At 46.7% G+C, this 18,115-nt stretch overlaps 1 protein-coding gene across 10 annotated transcripts in view; it reads right to left on the reverse strand.

Annotated features, from left to right (window-relative positions):
* Lpp (LIM domain containing preferred translocation partner in lipoma) overlaps positions 1–18,115 on the reverse strand; it is a 597,751-nt gene that overhangs the window by 484,551 nt on the left and 95,085 nt on the right. Inside the window, exon 1 of one of the 10 annotated variants that reach the window (XM_048453897.3) lies at positions 17,782–17,800. The exons of the other annotated variants lie outside the window; for them this stretch is intronic. The gene's annotated coding sequence lies outside the window, so the exon portion shown is untranslated. Of the gene's footprint in view, positions 1–17,781; positions 17,801–18,115 lie in introns of those variants that run through there. 10 annotated transcript variants of the gene reach the window in all.

Below are 18,115 nucleotides of genomic sequence, written 5' to 3' on the forward strand. Positions count from 1 at the left end.
ATGTACTCACAAACACACAGCTCTTATATGAGGGCCCTGCCACGTCCTACAGACGTGCACAACGTCCAAGCGCTGGTCACTTCCTCGCTTCCAGTGCAGGTATAACGAAAGAGAATTTGAGTCCTTACCCCCTGAATCTTATTGTCATATGATCCATACTCAGTTTGCAAAACACTGCCAGAATAAACTTACCACACAGAAACCACCAGCCTCCGATTTACAGGAGACAACTTGCAGCAGCGGCCTGCCCTTGTCCAGTGCACACGCACACAGGCCTCCAGACCCCCACCCAGGCCTCCCGGCGTCACAGCATTAGGTATTTTGCTGTGGTATTTGTTCATTTGTTTCCTCTTGTCCCCATTTGACTCTGCTACCTCTAAATTACCCGTTGTTACCCCGTCTTAGTAAACAAGCACAGCAGAAAGTCAGCTCTGAACTGAGACCTCTCCCAACAGAGGAACGACTCAATTCATACTTCGAGGAACAGCTTCTGGGAAGGCAGAGGAGGCGATGCCATCAAATACTGAAACTTCAGACTCCTACTCAGAGCTGCCTGGGGGACAGGAAACGGGGCAGAAGTCCTCTCCCTCGGAGCTCCTCCGACCATTGCTATCACTCACAGTCATTACCAAACTTAACTCACACGAAAGCTTTTTTCCTAGCTTTACGGCCTTGGGTAAGTCCCTGAGCTCACCGGCCCTGGTATTCATACGCACTTACGCACCGATATGCAAACACGTACGTGGGGCACGGACTAAAATATGGTCCTGCAGAACGCCGCAGCTATATGCTGCAAGTCTACAGTATCCCAGACTCGATCACAAACCCAGACCTCAAACTTCAGCCTCTCGCTTGGCCTCTCCTCTGCCCACCCTTCCTCCCAGCCCTCACCTGCCACAGTTCTAGACCAGGCCTGGTCACTTTTACCTACAGTGAACACAAACTCGTCCTCACCATCACCAGCCTCAACCCCTCCCCTACTGCCCTTTCGGATAACGCTCAGCCAGGTTCTTCAACAGTCCTTCATCAACCACTTCTGAACACCCCTCCACCAGAGTTGCTGCCTTCCCTATGCACGCTGTGGTTTGTAGCTTCCTAAGATCAGCAACTCTAGGACCAGGCTGTGCCAAGGTCTGGGATTCTAAAGAGAAACTGGGGCAGAGCAAGGCAATGTGGCCACAGAGCTGAACAGCAGCCAGCACGTGTGAGTATGCCACCCCGAGAGGAAGGCCCACCATTCGGGGGCTGACCCTGTCAGAGGGTCGTGCGCCAGACACTATTCTAGGCCCTGACAGGTATCCTCTGATCCTTACAACTCAGCACACAAGGCATATTTATCCCTATTCAGTCTTGCTGAAGTCGGGCACGTCATTCAGGTACAAGAACCCTCAGAGCTCAGATTGTCAAGTCTGGACATCTTTGCTATGACACCGCTGGGCTTTGTTCTGTTTTATTTTAATTTTCTTAAGTATGTTTACTCAGCAACAATGATACAGTTTAGAATTATAACAGGCTTTGAAAAAAAAAAAAAGCAAGTTTCTCAGTGCTTTGAAAACCCTGCCGTGCTACCCTTTGAGGGGCAATAAATCAGCATTCACAGAGTTCTCCAAATTTTCCAACATTATGATTTTAAGGATACTTCTAACACTCTTCACACTCTATTCTTTGGATAGCCAGTATCTCCATTTAAAGAGTAAAATGCACTAAGCTTAGAACTTACAAAGAACCGTAGCTAACAGGAGTGCAATAAGAAACAATTCAAAATTCAGACCTCCCAGTCTGGGAACAGCAGTAAGATCAGCATTTCTGTAACTGGGTCGGCACCAGGGTCTGGGTTCCAAAAAAGAAACCAGGACAGAGGAAGGCGATATGGCCATGGAGGAGGACTTGTGGACACTGCCCACTTAAGGACAGTATTCTCCTAGTGTTGGAAGGGCCCAGCACGCTGAGAGGGGCTCCTCTTAACTAAGCCCAGAACACTCACAAAACAACCCTTCCTGATGACTGGCCCCATTTCTCAGATCACACGTCTCATCTGGTGCGGGCAGACTGGGAACTGTATCCCGGGCTTGTTCTTTTTGTACGGTCCCTGCCGCATAGATCTTCATTCTCTTCCATTCTGGGTCAGGAGCGTTTAAACATAAAGGATTATTGCTTATGAGTCACTCGGAGCAGCACTCAACTGCAAGTCAGGAGAAGATGTTTCACCGGCAGCAATCCAGTTAAGATCCTACCGGTGCTGGTGGGAAGTGGATTTATCGAGGACATCGGGGAGCAGTCTGACCCTGGACAGTTGCCAAAGGCCAGACTCACAAAACAAAGCTGTAATTTCCCCAATTTCACAAACACAGCACCTTGTCTGTGTCTGCTTTCCTGGTAATAGGGTGAACACGCAGTCTTTCTAAAAAAGATAAACGATCGGAGGCCGGGGAAGCACCTCAGTGGCAGAGGTGGGTTCCAAGATGCATCCCTGGTGATACAAACGACAAAGAGGGGGCAAAACTCAAAGTCAGACAGCAGGAGGTCGTCATGCAAACCACTTCCTTGCTCGAAAGGGCAAACGTTTCTGATAAGAGGGTGATCGCTAAGGACCTGAACGCTGGAGGACAGACAATGTTCTGACCTGACTGCAGCAGCCCAGTGTCCGGAGCAGACATGCATCTCTGCATGTCTCTGCGCTGGAGAAGGGTAATGGTTAAAGACACGTGGGGTTAAAAAAGACGTACGTAGAGCTCGGCCCCTAAAACAACTTCCCAGAGGCCTTTCTCATTCCCTGGACTTCCCGTTCTTAACCTGCTACACCTCAGACTTCCGCAGTGTAACCCAGGACACCTTCAAGGCCACCCACTGAGCCAGGTTGGAAAGGTGTGGTATGAGGGGCCACCAAGAAGAAGGGTTCCTGAAGCGCAAGCACAAGGTGGAGGAATCGCTCCAAATGGAAAGTTAAGGCTCAGGGTACGTGGGACAGAGCATGTGAAGAGGTGGTGGGCAGAGAGAAGCTGGAAGGAAAGGCAGAGAGAAGTTGGAGGCAGGGCTGTCACTCCAATGAGGCACATGAGGCTGCCAAGGAAACACAAGACAGGCTCCTGACAGAGGTTCTGAGCTCACTGCTCTTGGGATTAATGGAGATGAAGTCTATCCTTCCAGCAGCCTGGGGGAATAAATGTATTCAAGCACTTCTCCTACCAGCCTGCATACAGGATAAGAAACTGCACAATTCATGTATTGATCATACCCCGCCACGGTTTCCTAGGCTGCAGAGTTGACTCACGTGACTACAAAACAGAGTCCTGGTTTTAAGGCCAGAAAACCCATCTCCACTACGGCCAGGGTTCCAGATAAGGAAGTGTAGTTAGTCACATTAGTGGGGAATCTGGTAATACAGAAAAAAGACCAGACGGCCATAGCCTGCTTCTCCATGGGTTCATCGCGTCAGAAATGGCTGGTCATTGCGATTCAGGTTAAGTCGGCAAGAGCTTTAAGTCTGTAAGGAAGACAGTAAGATAGGTAGAAAGCAAAGGAGGGACAGGAGAGAACAGAAAGGGGTGGAGGAGACAGTTTGGGTTGGGGACAGTCAATTTAAAAAGGGTCAAAGAAAGGAAAAGGCCAAGTCTCCAAAGCACAGGTGTGAGAGTGAAAACAGTTTACACTGCGCTTGTGGACACAGGGATGACCGTTCACAGGCCAAACAGCACTGCTACTCTCGGTGACAGTTCAACACGCAGTCCCCACAGGGCATGCAAAAAACAAAGGGTGCAACTTCATGTAAATGACTGCTGAAGCCACTCAACCAAAATATGTTAGGTAGGAAAGTCTTCTGGGAAACTAGACATATACCAAATATTTCTGGATGATTACTTCACGGGAGAAAAAATGTATAAGAGTTGAGTGAGTTAGTTAGTTACTTAGATGGGGTTAGTAAGTTGCAAAACATAGTCATTAATTCTCCTCCTTCCTGCATCTTCCCTGTATATGCCTGAAACATGACTTTAGATCTTCTCTCACGAAGATACACATTCTCTCTCTACCATACAACTACTGACCAGTACACATGAACCCACAAACTCAGGCACTGTCTATTAGATAACCCAGTTGACATGTTCCTACCTTATCCATAACTGTGTTAAAGACGGTTGAATGTTTTAGTTCGTCCAAATACCTTCTGAAAAAAATAAATAACCATAGCACCATTGATTAAATGCTTAATATAAGCACATTATCCTTGAAACATTTCACATAAGCTTCACGGATGCCTTTGTAGGTCCCATTAGCCCTCTGACAGGGGAGAATGCTAAGTCACAGAAACGAAACCACTTGGCTAAGGTCATGGGGCTGCAAAGCAGAGACTCCTGGGTTTAAAACCCAATGATGAGCCAGCACTGTCTCCATTGTGTCAGGATGCTCCAACACTGCTGCTAGCGAAAGGTTAAGTGACCCTGCTGAGTCCTGGTAAAAATGGCTTCTCTTCAAAACGCATAAAGCGTTTGTGTAATAAGTCATTCTAGAACTCTACCAGGGATCACACTGAAGTCAGCAGATTCAAAACTCTGGATACCTGGCTCTTAACTGTACCAGGGATCACACTGAAGTCAGCAGATGAAAGACTCCAGATACCTGATTCTGAACTGTACAGATTCGAGACTCCGGATACCTGGCTCTGAATTGTACCAGGAAGCACAATGAAGTCAGCAGATTCGAGACTCCAGATACCAGGTTTTCTGATCACTGCTCTCTATGTCCTCAACTTCTGGCATTTCTGTTGGTTTCCAGGTTTCATCAAAATGACTGGCAGCAGAGCAGGTCCTCACTGAAGGTCTCTGTCCTTGGATCTTGAGATGCAGCAGATGTGGCCCACAGGGCCTGGGATCATCTAGGCAAACATCAAGGCTCTCTTCCTCTTCCTTATGGGCCCTGAGCATCAATTTCTCATTAAATGCTAATTATCTATCTTGTGGCCTACCTTTCTCTCCTTGACAGAGGGAAAAGACAGACGCAACCTCTGCTTTCTCGCTGTATTCTGGGCCATAACATCACCCTTCCAAGGTTAACAAACTGCTAGGCATCCCCAAGAAATGACTCCCCCTCCTGGAGCTCAATGGAATCCCACCCAGGGCTGAGGTAACTGGAAATGGAAGGATGTGATTGGCAGCCAATGACGTCACAGAGACCTGATTAAACTCTTAATTATTTGAATGCCACTTGCTTTCTACACCTAACTCCATAGACAAATAAATAACCAGAAAGGGAACAACCGAAGGTGAAAGCCGTAATAAACTATAGCTCCTGGCCCAAGTAGGAGAGAGGAACCATTTGCCAGAGTCACCTGTCACTAAGGACAATCCAGTCACCAGGTGGGGATACATAGCTCTCTATATTAAATTAGAGGAATGATTCAAAGGGGACCAGTTTCAGCTGACAAGAGTAAAAAGAAAATCAATTTCAGGTTGCCAGGACAACTAGACTTTGCCTGCAAGAATAAATCTGATACAGCCCTAAAACCTGACAACTAAATGTTTCCTCGCATTACATCACATCCCTAAAACGCACGTTGAACCAGTGAGATAATCAAGACTGCTAATTACTTTCTACAACACCCAGAAGAGAGAGAATTGATAGTTCTGGCTCCAGCCTGGCTTCTCACCAGCAGCTCCACTCACCACTCACTCTCTCAGTTTTACCATGACCAGGACAGTGTGTTTCTTAAAATAAAGCTAAAGGGACCTCACCGGCAGCCCTTGGATCCGAGAAACAGCAAGGCTAGCATCTTTGGAATACAAGGTCTCCAGTGACTTAGATCTATAGTTACCTTCCCCACTCTATCATCCATGAGCTGCACCAGGGCTCCTGAGAAAAATTCCAGAGGCACTGAATCACACCTAACACAATCCTAGCACTGACATGACCGTGCGGAAAGAAGCCCTTGTTGTTCCAGTGAATGAGTCTGAGACATGGGTCAGCAAAGCAGCTGCGCAGACTCAATAGGGTCAGCCAACAGTAGAGGCAGGATTGCTACCCAGCTCATGCTAACAGCTCCTATCCCACATCTTCAAATAGCTGGAGTCATTCCATCTCTGCCTTAGAGACTCTGGGAGCCAAAGTTAAGTCCATTTGATCCCCTACTAATCCACAGAAGACAGTGACCCCAAATGGCCTTATCCCAGGAGGTCAGAGTCCTGGACCCAGATCCAATAATATCAGATGAGATGAGCCTACTCTATGCATTTATATTCTCGGAAGGCTGAATACCAACTCATCTCTGGGGGCTATTAAAAACAAGAACAGCTAATAAATCACTGGAAAGCACTTTGCAAATATAAAGTAATACAAAAATGCTAAGCACCAATACTATAGTGCCTGAGGCCGAGGCTGCTCCCTGGAGAGTGTGGGGATTTCGCATGCGCCAGGATGTACTATACAGCCTCCAACACCATCCACCAACCGAAGCAACGGCCAGGCCCCTCCAAAAACTTCATTCTTCCTTCTCAGGCTGCTCCCAAATGCTCAGAAACGTCTCTAGACTGTACTGTACCATGATGTATTTATTATAAGGGCCATGTAAAAAAGATACATCTGTACATCACCCCAGACTACAGACAGGAAAGCAAATATCAAGCTGTCCCCAGTCGGTGCTAAACCGAGCAAGCCGTGAAAAATAATGAAGTCATTAGAAGGTATTTTGTAGCAAATTTACCCTTGACAGCCAATCCAGGGTCTGAAGAGTCAGATTCTGAATAATGGATACTGAGGCGGGCTCCAGCAACAGGCGCCATGGGAGGAAGAAGTAAGGGCAGAGCCCTCACACAGGCCTCAGTGAGAACCTTCTCCAAGCAGGGACAGGGTGGGCAGGGGGGAGAGCAAGAAGAAAACAAAGGTGAACACAGCATTCACAGATTAAACTCTTCTGTCAGAGAGAATTCTTTCTAACCCCGACCCTGACCCTGCCATGACAACGTGCATAACCTTGGAGCATGCGAAGCCATTTGAATCTGTCCAGTCACTTACCACTCGATATAAAGAACCTACCTGCTGCCCAGGTTGGTTTTGAGGATTACAAGAAATAAGGCACAAGAAGCACTTTACCACACTGCCTGGTGCACACTGTGTGTGCCCAGTCAATGAGCGCAATCATGCCAGCACAAATGACCTCAGCGTGCTGGGGGGCTAGTGTCCGGCATAGAGACAAAGACAAGAGAAGAAGCACGAAGTCAGAGGTCTATGCCAAGAGGATAGAGAAGGAAAATGTTGGTTCCCAGAGGAACAACTTGGGAACAATTGCTGTCCTTACTCCTCAACATTTAATCCATGGTATGGGCACCGGTAGTGCAGGGATGGTCAGGCAGGCTCAAACCTCAGGCTCTGGTGGAAGTCAGAGAAGAGCATGGCCTAATTCCTGGTCAATAAAGACCTCAGCTTTCAGAATTCTGCCATTGAAATCTCGGCCTGAGTGTCAAATGTGGCCCAAATTTTCATCCCAAAACAAGGCGGTAGTCTTCACAGGAGCAGACTGGTCCACGGTCCTCTACAGCTAACATGTGGACTTGCTCCTTGCCTCCTATGGAACTTGTTAAATAGATATGGTAACGTGAAACTAAAGAACACGTTAGTTCTCTCTTACTGGGCATGGTGGCATGTGTCTTTAATCCTCTATCTGAATCTCTGAGTTCCAGGCCAGCCTTGTACAAAGCAAGTTCCAAGATAGCCAGGGCTACACAAGAAGACTTGTCATAGATAGATAGATAGATAGATAGATAGATAGATAGATAGATAGATAGATAGATAATAGATAGACAGATAGACAGACAGATAGAATATAGATAGATAGATATAGATAGATAGATAGATAGATAGATAGATAGATAGATAGATAGATAGATAGATAAACAGACAGATAGATAAGAAAAAAATAAGCTGATTTACATCTTATTACTATGCTCTTACCTATCATTTATCATTATTACTATTAAATAATTTCTATCAAGTGTAGCCATCTGAGTCAATAAATTCTGTGACATTTAGGCAACCAGGCCACAGCCTTTGGAGATGCCACCATTTCTTTAAAGGAATCCTGTAAAGCAGCAACCCTAGATGGGCCCTAAGGTCCCACGGCCACCAGCCAGTCTCCCCTCCAGGTTCTCAGACTCTCAATACCCACTTTCAATCCAAGCCTGGAGCACGGGAAGCAGCTAGAGAAAGCTGAGTTTCAGCCCACGTCTACTTCTTCCTTGTGCAAAAAGTCCAAGAGCCCAAGGGGACAAACAAGACAGAGGGCAGGAAGCACGAGAGCCTGGGTCACGATGCCCTGTGACTGCCCAGGAGAAACACAGATCAGGGAGTGAAGAAAGGCGCAGAAGAAAGGCTGGTGAAAGAGATACCATCAGTTTCGCTTGTTATATCTTTAACCGTACTTCTTCAGATCAATTTTTTACTATCCAACTCCTGTCCAGACTTTTAATTTTGCTATAAGGAATTTTCACTGACCTACGCCTATAGAAGTTCCTGGAACATCCTGGGTCCTGCCTGACTAAATCTTTGCTGCAGTCTGACTGGATGCAGACACTGCTGAGGAGGAGACGACTCTCAGGATCTGCAAGTGAAAGATTCAGTGGACGCTTCTGCTTTCTGGCATTGAGATGAGAAAGTCCTGCTAAAACTGTCGTTCAGGACTCGTGGGTGATGACCACCATCCAGCCACCTTCACACAAATGACCTTAGGCATGCAGTCTCTCAGAGGAAATCTCAAGGACAAAAGGGACCTGTCTAGGGCCACCATTTAGCTACCAAACTTGACACAGAATGGCATGACCATCATTGCCAAAACAAAAGACATGCAATTCCCTAGATGGAATCCCAAGGAGAAAGGGCCTGTCTAGGGCAGCAGGCAGGAAGTGTGGGGAAATGGGCCCTGTCCGATCAACCAGTATTACTCGGAAACTAATGGTCCAGAGCCAAAGGAGACCCTGGTGGAGCCACTGACTCCTTTGGAAAGTGGTGCAAACATCCACCTCTTAAGATAACCATGAAGCTGAGCCTGTTCTGACATGTCAATAATCCCAACTACTCATGAAGAAGAAAGGTCTGCCTGAACCACAGAGTAAGTTCAAGACTGTCCCGGTCAACTTAATAGAACCCTGTCTCAAAATTTACATTTCAATTAATAAAAAAAAATTAAAAATAAAAAACGCTCACAGCTGAGAACTGAAGCAACAAGGATGACAACCAACTCCTGTTATTGGAGATGGGGACAGGATATGGGAAGGGCTGGGTTCCAGTTCTGACTTAAAAGCTTGCCGGTGACTGCTTCCTTCAGTTAGACTGCCCAACCAGACCTAGGAGTCAATTCCTAGAGAGTTCAGAAAATAAACACTGCTCACAATGGGAAATGTGCTATCACTTGGAGGTGAGAGTGGTAACCACATAATGATGATAGGGCATCGGCTTCAACCAACCACCCTTCTACCATAAGGTCTAGCTATGGCCTGCAAGGTCGGCACTTTTATCTGGGGCTGGGCCTCATCTTGAGAAACCATTATTATTTATTACATATGAAGCACTTTCTATCTGCAGAGTGCTTCGGAATTAGTTTTTATCAGTTACTCAGCATTCTTAAATCTAAACAAAGCACAAGCCCTTGGGGCTTGGAGGAAGGCAAACCCCAAGATTCCCTCATTTATCACACTGGATAGGTCCACACCCATCCTCCCAGGAAGAAGCAAACAGAACAGTTAGAACAAGAAACACAACGCAATTCAACACTCGCTGAATGGGGCCACCGGGCACTGGGCTAGCTGTTTGGAGGTACAGTAACTCTGAACCTCAGAATTTATGCTCCCGAGCAATTTGAGAGGGCTGTCATGGTCCCCTCTGTGGCTATAAAAGTATAAACAGGTTTCACATATCATGTGAAAGGATGTGAAGCATGTTCCTACATAACTCCAGACCTGAGCCACTGTATGGCTGTAATCCCACCACCAAAAGAAATGGTATCAAAGTGGGGAACACAGAACGGCTTACTTCTCCAGTCTACAGTGTCCAGATTAAGTCAGGCAGGAAGTCTCAAAACAGAGAAGCGGGACTTTTTAGAAAAATGAGAGCTGACAATGGGAGACACAGAGACAGAAAGAACGAACAAATCTAAGAAACGGTTTAAGAAGAAAATAGGAGTTAAAGAGGAAGACCTAGTTCTCCTAACACTCTTGTGTCGTTGTGGGTTCCCGTTCGTGAAAACCAGGAATTCAATGCATAGCTCTAAACAGAGAAGGTTACAGCCACTCTCCGCTGCAGACGTCTCCCAGAACAGCCCAGCTGTACTCGTTACCAGCCACAAGCTCTGGGACAGCGCCTGAAGGACAAGAGGGAACCGGGGCATGCTCGCTGGAGCAGGAGGTGACAGACCTGAAGCCACACTGGATTACACAGGGAGCCCTTGTCCTTAAACAACAACACGGAAGCAGAGGCAGGAGAGCCCCGCCCAGAAGCTCAGTCTGTCTCTAATCCCAAGACTTAAGAGTCAGGGGCAAGAGGACTGCTACAAAGTCAAGGCCAGCCTGCTCTATGGGAGTGCCAGGCCAGCCAGAGCCACCTCTTTACACTCTACACATTTTCAGGTCCTTCCCAGGCCTTGAATTTGTAACCACAAATTACTTCTGAAGAGCAGCACCCAGCCCCAAAGGCTGGCACAAGAGAAAAGTTTGAGAACGGTTAGTTCTTTGTTGCCCTAAGTGAAAGCAGGCACACGTGAATGAACATCAGCAACCAGACCTCCATAGCGCCATTGTCCAGCAAGGAGCCCAGGACAATTCAGCTGTGAAAGGAAACTGGCTGACGCATAGCTCTGCCAACCACAGAACTGGCTCAGCACACATCATCACACACAGGACGCAAGACTAATTAAATACCATCCCCTACCCTCCTCTACTCTGTGTACAGCTGTGTACGGGGCACAGCTGAATGTGTGCCCTTATCCTCCTTCGTAAGGAAAGGCGAGCCTTAAACAAAAGTAAAGGTACTTGCCTAAAACACAAGAATCTGTCCTGCCACCTGACCACAAGATGCTCTATGAGCCTCCCTGTGGTCATTAGTAAAATGGAGGTAAGATTCCTAAGTCGGCCACCTTACGGACAAGTTACAGGGATCTGATAAATTAATGAGTGTGAAAGAGGTTCGTCCATTGTAAAGGGCTTATATGCCTACGTGATATATCATACTCCCCAAAGGATTAGTCATGGTCAATAAATTATTACTGTTTATACGACTGGTCTTTCCTGTGGTTTTCTCATAATAGCACCAAGCATTTGTAACCATTAAAATTTATGCTTTTACTGAAACAGAAGATGCACTGGTCTCAATATCCTGAAGTTTCCCTCTGAACTCTTTGTAGAGTCTACTCCAGGAACCCAGACATCCCGATTGCTCTCTACCCTTCAGTTCTAGGCCTGACCCAGAGGCTGCCATGCCAGTGTTCAGTGTCCTCATTGTTCTTCACATTCCTACCTCTACAGTAAAAAGGACTCACAGTTAGCTCAACTTAAAGATGATGCCACACAAGCCAGCAAATGATTTCCCTCGGCTGGCACCATCAGTTGGTGCCAAGGCAACAAAGAGAGTCAAATGTTACACTGAAGAATCTGCTCTCCGTTACTGCACTGGTGCGATGTATACACACAAGGCAAAGGCATGGCTATGCAATGCATACATAAAATGCATACATACAATGCGAAGGCGTGGCTATGCAATGCATACACACAAGGCAAAGGCATGGCTATGTTTGGACTCTGTTCGATGTTAAAAGTGAATAATGGTAATTTGTTGCAAATTGACCTTCTTGGTATTTCAGAGGAGAGCAAGAAGGGACAATATGAAACACAACGAAAGAAACTGGACACGCACTGAGTTCTGGCTTTAAGACTAGAAGAAACGGTCGAGGACTGACAATTCTCCTTGTCACAGAAAGAAACGAAGATCACAGCGAGGGAAGCACCGTGATTCCGAGTGATTCTGTGATTCTCTGGCACAGATTCATCAGACACAGATCTCTCATCTCTCTGTCTCTCCGGAGCAATCCCCTGCTCATAACAGCCTCATCTCTGCCTTTCCCTTCATCCCGGGATCAGGCGGCTGCTCTGTAGCCAGCCTGGGGAGAGGGAGCTGTAACTGAGAAATGGACCTTCTACAGAGTCCTCAACAAACAGAAGGAAGGGGCACTCTTAAGCCACTATGATTTCCTCAGAGCAGTAACCTTCCAAAGTTACTCGGGACAGACGAGCCTGGGCTACAAGCCACCACTGAGATGGTAATAACCACAGGCTAGGAAACCGGCAAGGGGCAAAGAAAATTCCTTTAGATCGTGTGAGAAATATACTGTGGAAATGAGAAGAGGTCAACTTTGACTATTACCTTCTACCTAAAGGACAGTAAGTCACAAGTGCTTGTAACAAGGCCGTAACCTTGGTGACAACAGACTGCAAAACCCAGAAAGATGAAGAACATCTGGAGCCTTTCACTGTCTCACAGTCAGGCGACTCAAGTTAACTCTCGGGCCAGGGTTCTGCGATCCCATTTCTTTTCATCTTTAACATCTGTGACAGTCAGGGGCTCATCCAGTTACCGACTGGGAAACTATCTCCTGCCCAGTTCCACCTTGGGTAGGGTAAAGAAGCAATAGGAAGGAACTGGTCCCCCTTCTCACACAAAATAGACTGCATGTGTGTTTGCAGTAGACAGTGGGCAGCGCCATGGAAAGACTGCATTGACTTAGTGTAAACCTGTCCCACCGTGGCATGTATTGGATGCACCCTCCCCTACACGCACGACTTGTCCAGCAATAAAAGGATGAGGGTAGCCGGTAAACCAAGGCACACAAAATGCATCATGCGCCTAAGAGCAAGAAGAGGTCTGCCAAGCAAAGGTGACAGCATGCCCAAAAACACTTAAGGAAATCACAAAGGAAGATGCGAGATCAGTATTTATTTTGTCTTTTCTATTCAAGTCACAGAAAATATCTGGAAGACTTTTAAAACGCTTTCTTTGGGGAATTCCACAGGAAATGAAATTATCTCAGGCAAAATTAGAAGTCGGGCAAACAGTTAGAGTAGATATCTTGCAGATCATCACATCCAAGCCTGCCACTTTACCACGGAAAAAGACATGCCAGGAAGAAAGTGAGCTTCACAGTTGAATGGCAGTCGAACTGGGCAGAAAACCTATGTCTGCTGGCTGTAAGAATCGCTTCTTAGTTCTGATCCCATGCTTGCACTGACTTGAACAGTAACTGCATTAAGCCAACTTGTGTCTGAAAAGCCAGGGAAAATAAACTATTCCCTGTGGCAGATGCCTGGGACACTGGCTTCTTTCTCAGAACTTCACAGTTCACGTTCTGCAAAACATGGAAATCAAGGAGGGTCCTGTTTCTTCAGCACCGCATGTGTATTTCTTAGGAATGTGCTGCCGCGTCTGGCATCCTCCTCGGCTCCTGCCCCTGCTCCTCTTTTGACCATATACGGTACTGAGTTCCAATGTCTGGGTCCCAGAACACACTCAGGCTGTGGGTAGGAGAATACAATCTGCTCCCTTAGCTGTTTGTCTTTACTGGAAACCCACTGCGTACATCTAGGAAACATTCGGTGAAATGCAGAGGGCAGGGAGAAGTGATTCATACCCTAAACTTAGAAAGGAAAGAAAAGGCTGGGCTTTGGTTCGTTTTCTCAGGCTCACCTGAAGGGACAGGAAGCAAATCTGAAAGGGAAGGTGGCAAAGGTTAGCAAGTGTGAGAGGCCTCTGTCCTCCATTGCTGGAAAAACGTCCACGGCTGACACCGTGGGAGGTGATTTCCAAGACCTTGGAAGAAGACAATAAGACAAGAGTCTTGTGACCAGCTTCTTCCAAACACAGAACTGTTCTTGGAATGTGTTTCATGTTCCTCCCAGGTGTAGTGGACAGGCCTGAGCTGACTTCAGCTGGTGTCATTCATGTGTCTCTATGGAAAAAAAACCTGTTTTTGTCATGAGTGGCTTGTCCTTGTGACTGGACACTTTACTGGGAGGACTCTTTTTACCCTCCAAGCACACACTGTCTGATGCTCTGAATAAAGCTGGTGATTGCATGAGACTCATTTTTACTCATATTGAGGTTCAGAGAGTCAACTAGAGCAGTAAACACAGCATAACTGTGTGTGTGTCTGTGGGTGTGGGTGTGTGTGCAAGAACACAGTCAAGCTTATGTGCTTGGAAGGGGGAGCTGCTGTAAACATAAATGCTAGGGGCAAAGAAAAAAAGAGAAAAAAAGGTAATTCAAAAGAAAGCAAAAGGCAACCAAGTAGCAATAAGAACCTAAGTTGAGTTGAGTGTTTGTCTTCTTGCTATGACACAGATATTTCAAGCGGTATCAACTTTCAATGTTTGAAAACTGCATTTCCGGAGCAAAAATGTTATATGAAATATCCCTGATACTAAAACAACATTTTAAGGATCTGTAATTAAGTTCAAATAACACTTTCTTAAAGCACTATTCAAATCCAATTTACACATCCTCAAGTCATATAAAACTTAGGAAGGGTTTGAGCAGGAAGAATAACTATTCTATTCAGAAGAAAACAAGGTATCAGAAGTGGAAATACCTTGCCTGGTATACAATTCTGAAGAGTAGAAGATTAATAATTTCATTAGGGATGTATAAAATATTAATTCTTTTTAAAAAGCAATCAACAGGATGACTATTATAAGACATGGTAGCACCCAAGAGAAAAGGGAAAGAGAAAAAAATCTGACTGGAAACCCTGAGCACCATGTATGTGATCACCCATGAGACACCTTTGCTAGTTTGGAGGTTTCTATTTTTTTTATCTTCCTAATGAGGACCAAGGATGGGCAAGGATCACATTCTATGTTGGAAACCACCCCCCCACACACAACCCGAGGTGATTCTAAATAGAATCTTCAGTTCTGTAAAACTGAACAGTGAATAGCGTATTATCTACCATATAATTAGGCATTCTTCTGCAAACTGGATATAATCATTTCTACCTTATAGTGTAGTGGAAAAGATTAAATGGGCTTTTAATGAAGTATCTTACAGTATTGGACATATAACTAAGCACCAAGTCCACCGAACCTTTCAATAGGATTTATAATTCCTGCTGTCCTGCTGAATGACAATGGTTGCTGAAGTGCAAAGGCATGAGCCAGCAAGCCTAGGTTCAAATTCCCACAGTTCTTTGCCACCAGTCAACTTGGGCAAGCATGTATAATCTTGTTCAGTTCAGTCCCCATTGCCTCAGAGTTGCTATAAGACTCAAGTCAGACATTAGCCAGACAAGGTCTCTGGAAATCGCCTTGCAATGTAAGAGTATGAAATGTGATCACAAAGGTCAGAACAGCGCAGTCCACATGAACGCGGGGCTGGAAAAGCATCAGCAAGCTGCTGAGGAGAGAAAAATCCATGCTGTAGCTTCCACTGACCCAACTGATTCTGCCTGATGTTTTCCTAAAAACAACTTAGAACCACTTTTCCTAAATGCTCTGATGACAGAGGCCTTTGTCCCCAAGACTCAACACTAGGTCAGGAGCTTCCTGAGAATGTCACTGTCAGGTCACTGCAGGGTTATGAACAACTCAGAAGGATGGTCCAGCTGCCCAGTAGTTGCCCAGACACGCAAGTTCAGACTGAGGTATGAAGGCCTGAGGAATGCTGGGTACGGAACCTACTGAGAGAAATGATACAGAAGGGGCAAGCAAGGACTCATGCTAAGCCCCTGTGGAGTCTGCCCTCATCTGCACAGATGCCATGTTCTCAAGCTTGAGAGATGGACAGAAGCCAAAGACTTTCAGAAGGCAGAGCACAGGTTGCAGGTGAAGCATTAATACAGTGGTTTCCACGGTGGGTTCCATGGAGACACACCAACATGGACAGCTGGTCTGGCCCAAGGTAGAAGCTGACTGGATTTTTGTGAAGAGTTTCTTAAAACAGATCTCAGTAAGAGAAACATTGAAAACGCTGAGGTCAAAGGATTTACTGCCCCTATCACAGCCAGTCAAAGCCTTCAGAATCTGCATGTTGTTCAGGAAAAGGCCTCCTGCCTGTTGGCAGGACCCTAAAGAAAGGGGCCAAGTAGGCAAGAGGAGACATGTTGGACTCCTGGGGTGCTTTGGTGAAATAGTGGGGGAAATCTCTCACGGGTAAGGGCGCCTAGACTCTTCATTCCTCCTTCTATGCCACAGCGGACAAGACCAGCTATAAACTCGTGTGACCATAGGGCAGCCAGGCCTCTTTAACCTGCCCAGTAACAGCAACAGAAAGTGATAAATAAGTGAGTCAAGAAGTATTTCCGGCAGTGGCACTCAGCTGGAATGCACGGCGAGCCACCCCACTGCAGCCACTGTCAGGCACTCTCAGGACACGCATAAGCCTGGGTTTTAAAAAGGACCAGCCAGGCAGATAAATAAATAAACGGAGATCTCCCAGTGACTCAGGCAAGCTATTAGGAAGAAAGTTATGCTCACAATAAAAACTTGATATCCTCCTCCCCCTCTTCCCCCTCCCCTGCCCAGAAGAAACCAGCAGGAGAGGGGGAAAGAGAGTTCCAGGGACAGGTGCCTGCTGCCCGCCCTGTGGGAGCAGGGTGTTCTGTCACTGGGGAGGGTTTTGATGGAGGGAGGGGAGGAGTCATTGTTACAGACCTCTCTGAGACTTTAATAAGCAAGGAAGAGAGAAATTACTCTTTCCCATCCCCACCCTGGTTTTCTATCTCATCCCAGACACATTTGGTCGCGAGCACTTTGTTACACATCCAAGGGAGGCGTCACAGTCCCGGGCGCTGGCGGCACAGCCATTCCATCTAAAAACATATCATCTGTCTGTGCGGCAGCAAGCCCTTGGAATAAGCAAGATCTGTGCGTTCAGCTAGAAAGCACCTTCTTGTGCTCGCTGTCAAAATACTTCTGTATTAAACTTCTGGGATACGTGACTAATGCGCCTGGAACCTTTTCGAGCGGCTGGCTTATTTATTTTAGGGAGGGGAGCGCTGTGGCTGCAGCTGCTGGGGGTGGCTGGTGAGAGAGAGAAAGGAGGAAGAGAAGAGGAGGGGAGGGAGGGGACGAGAGCGGCAAGGGCTTGCACAGGGTGGGCCCTGAGGTCTCACTGCAGTGCCAGGGGCCGGCCTGCCGCACTTCATTATCAGGAGCATGAGAAGGAACGGAGCCAGGCAAGAAAGAACAGGAAAGGAAAGGCATATAAAGACAGGCAGGGCACATTCCCCAGAGGTACAGTTGCCTAACAGTTCCTAAAAAGACAGAAATTAAGAGAAAAAAAAAAGGAAAACAAAACATAACACACATACCCCAGAGTAATCTTAGAACGGTTCTTCTCCAAAATTCCACAAAATTCCCCACAGCTCTTAGAAGCAAAGCCCCAAACACTATAAGCAGGCCCTGGAGAACTCAGGGATGGAAGGCAGATGCCTCACCTCCACGAGCCTTCCAGGCTGGGCCTGCCAGTCCCAAATCCTGCTCCGTATTTTCAAGCCTCTGCTACACCCTTTGGCTTCCAAATTTCTCTTTTGTTTATGAAACTACTGGAGATCTATGAGCCACTCTGCCACCTCCCACGCAGCTGCACGGGCAGAGCACGTGGCTCTGCCATGGCACTGAAGACTCTGCAGCCTGACGCCAAGGATGCTCCACTGTTGAGGGCACCAGTTCACCTCCCTGTGACCACTCCCAAGGTCCTTCCCCAAAAGCCAGGCTCCCAGGGGCACTCCCAGCAGGAGCTCTTTGCCTTCCCAAAAGTTACCTCAAGGCCTATAGCCACAGGCAGTCAGCAAGCACACGCCCACAGGGAAGCTTTCTTCTTCTGTGATCCTAGGGCGAATCTTAAAATGTAAGAAAACAAACAAACAAAAAAAAAAAACCCTGAAAAACAAAGTAAAATGAAAAGGCTACAGATTCAAGTCCTGCTAAGTCTCCAGTGTCAGCTCTCCATCCATAACTGCTGGCTCTTTTCTCCCAAACCAGCTATACTACCCACTGCTGCTCTTGGCCTGAAGTTAGAAAATGAGGAAGAACTGAGGCACTCAAGGGGGAAGGGAATTGCAGCCAATAGAAAACACAAATAGATAAGCGGAACA

The sequence above is a fragment of the Myodes glareolus genome, chromosome 2 (genome assembly GCF_982192425.1).
Source record: "Myodes glareolus chromosome 2, mMyoGla1.1, whole genome shotgun sequence".
In the NCBI taxonomy this organism is placed as follows: domain Eukaryota; kingdom Metazoa; phylum Chordata; class Mammalia; order Rodentia; family Cricetidae; genus Myodes; species Myodes glareolus.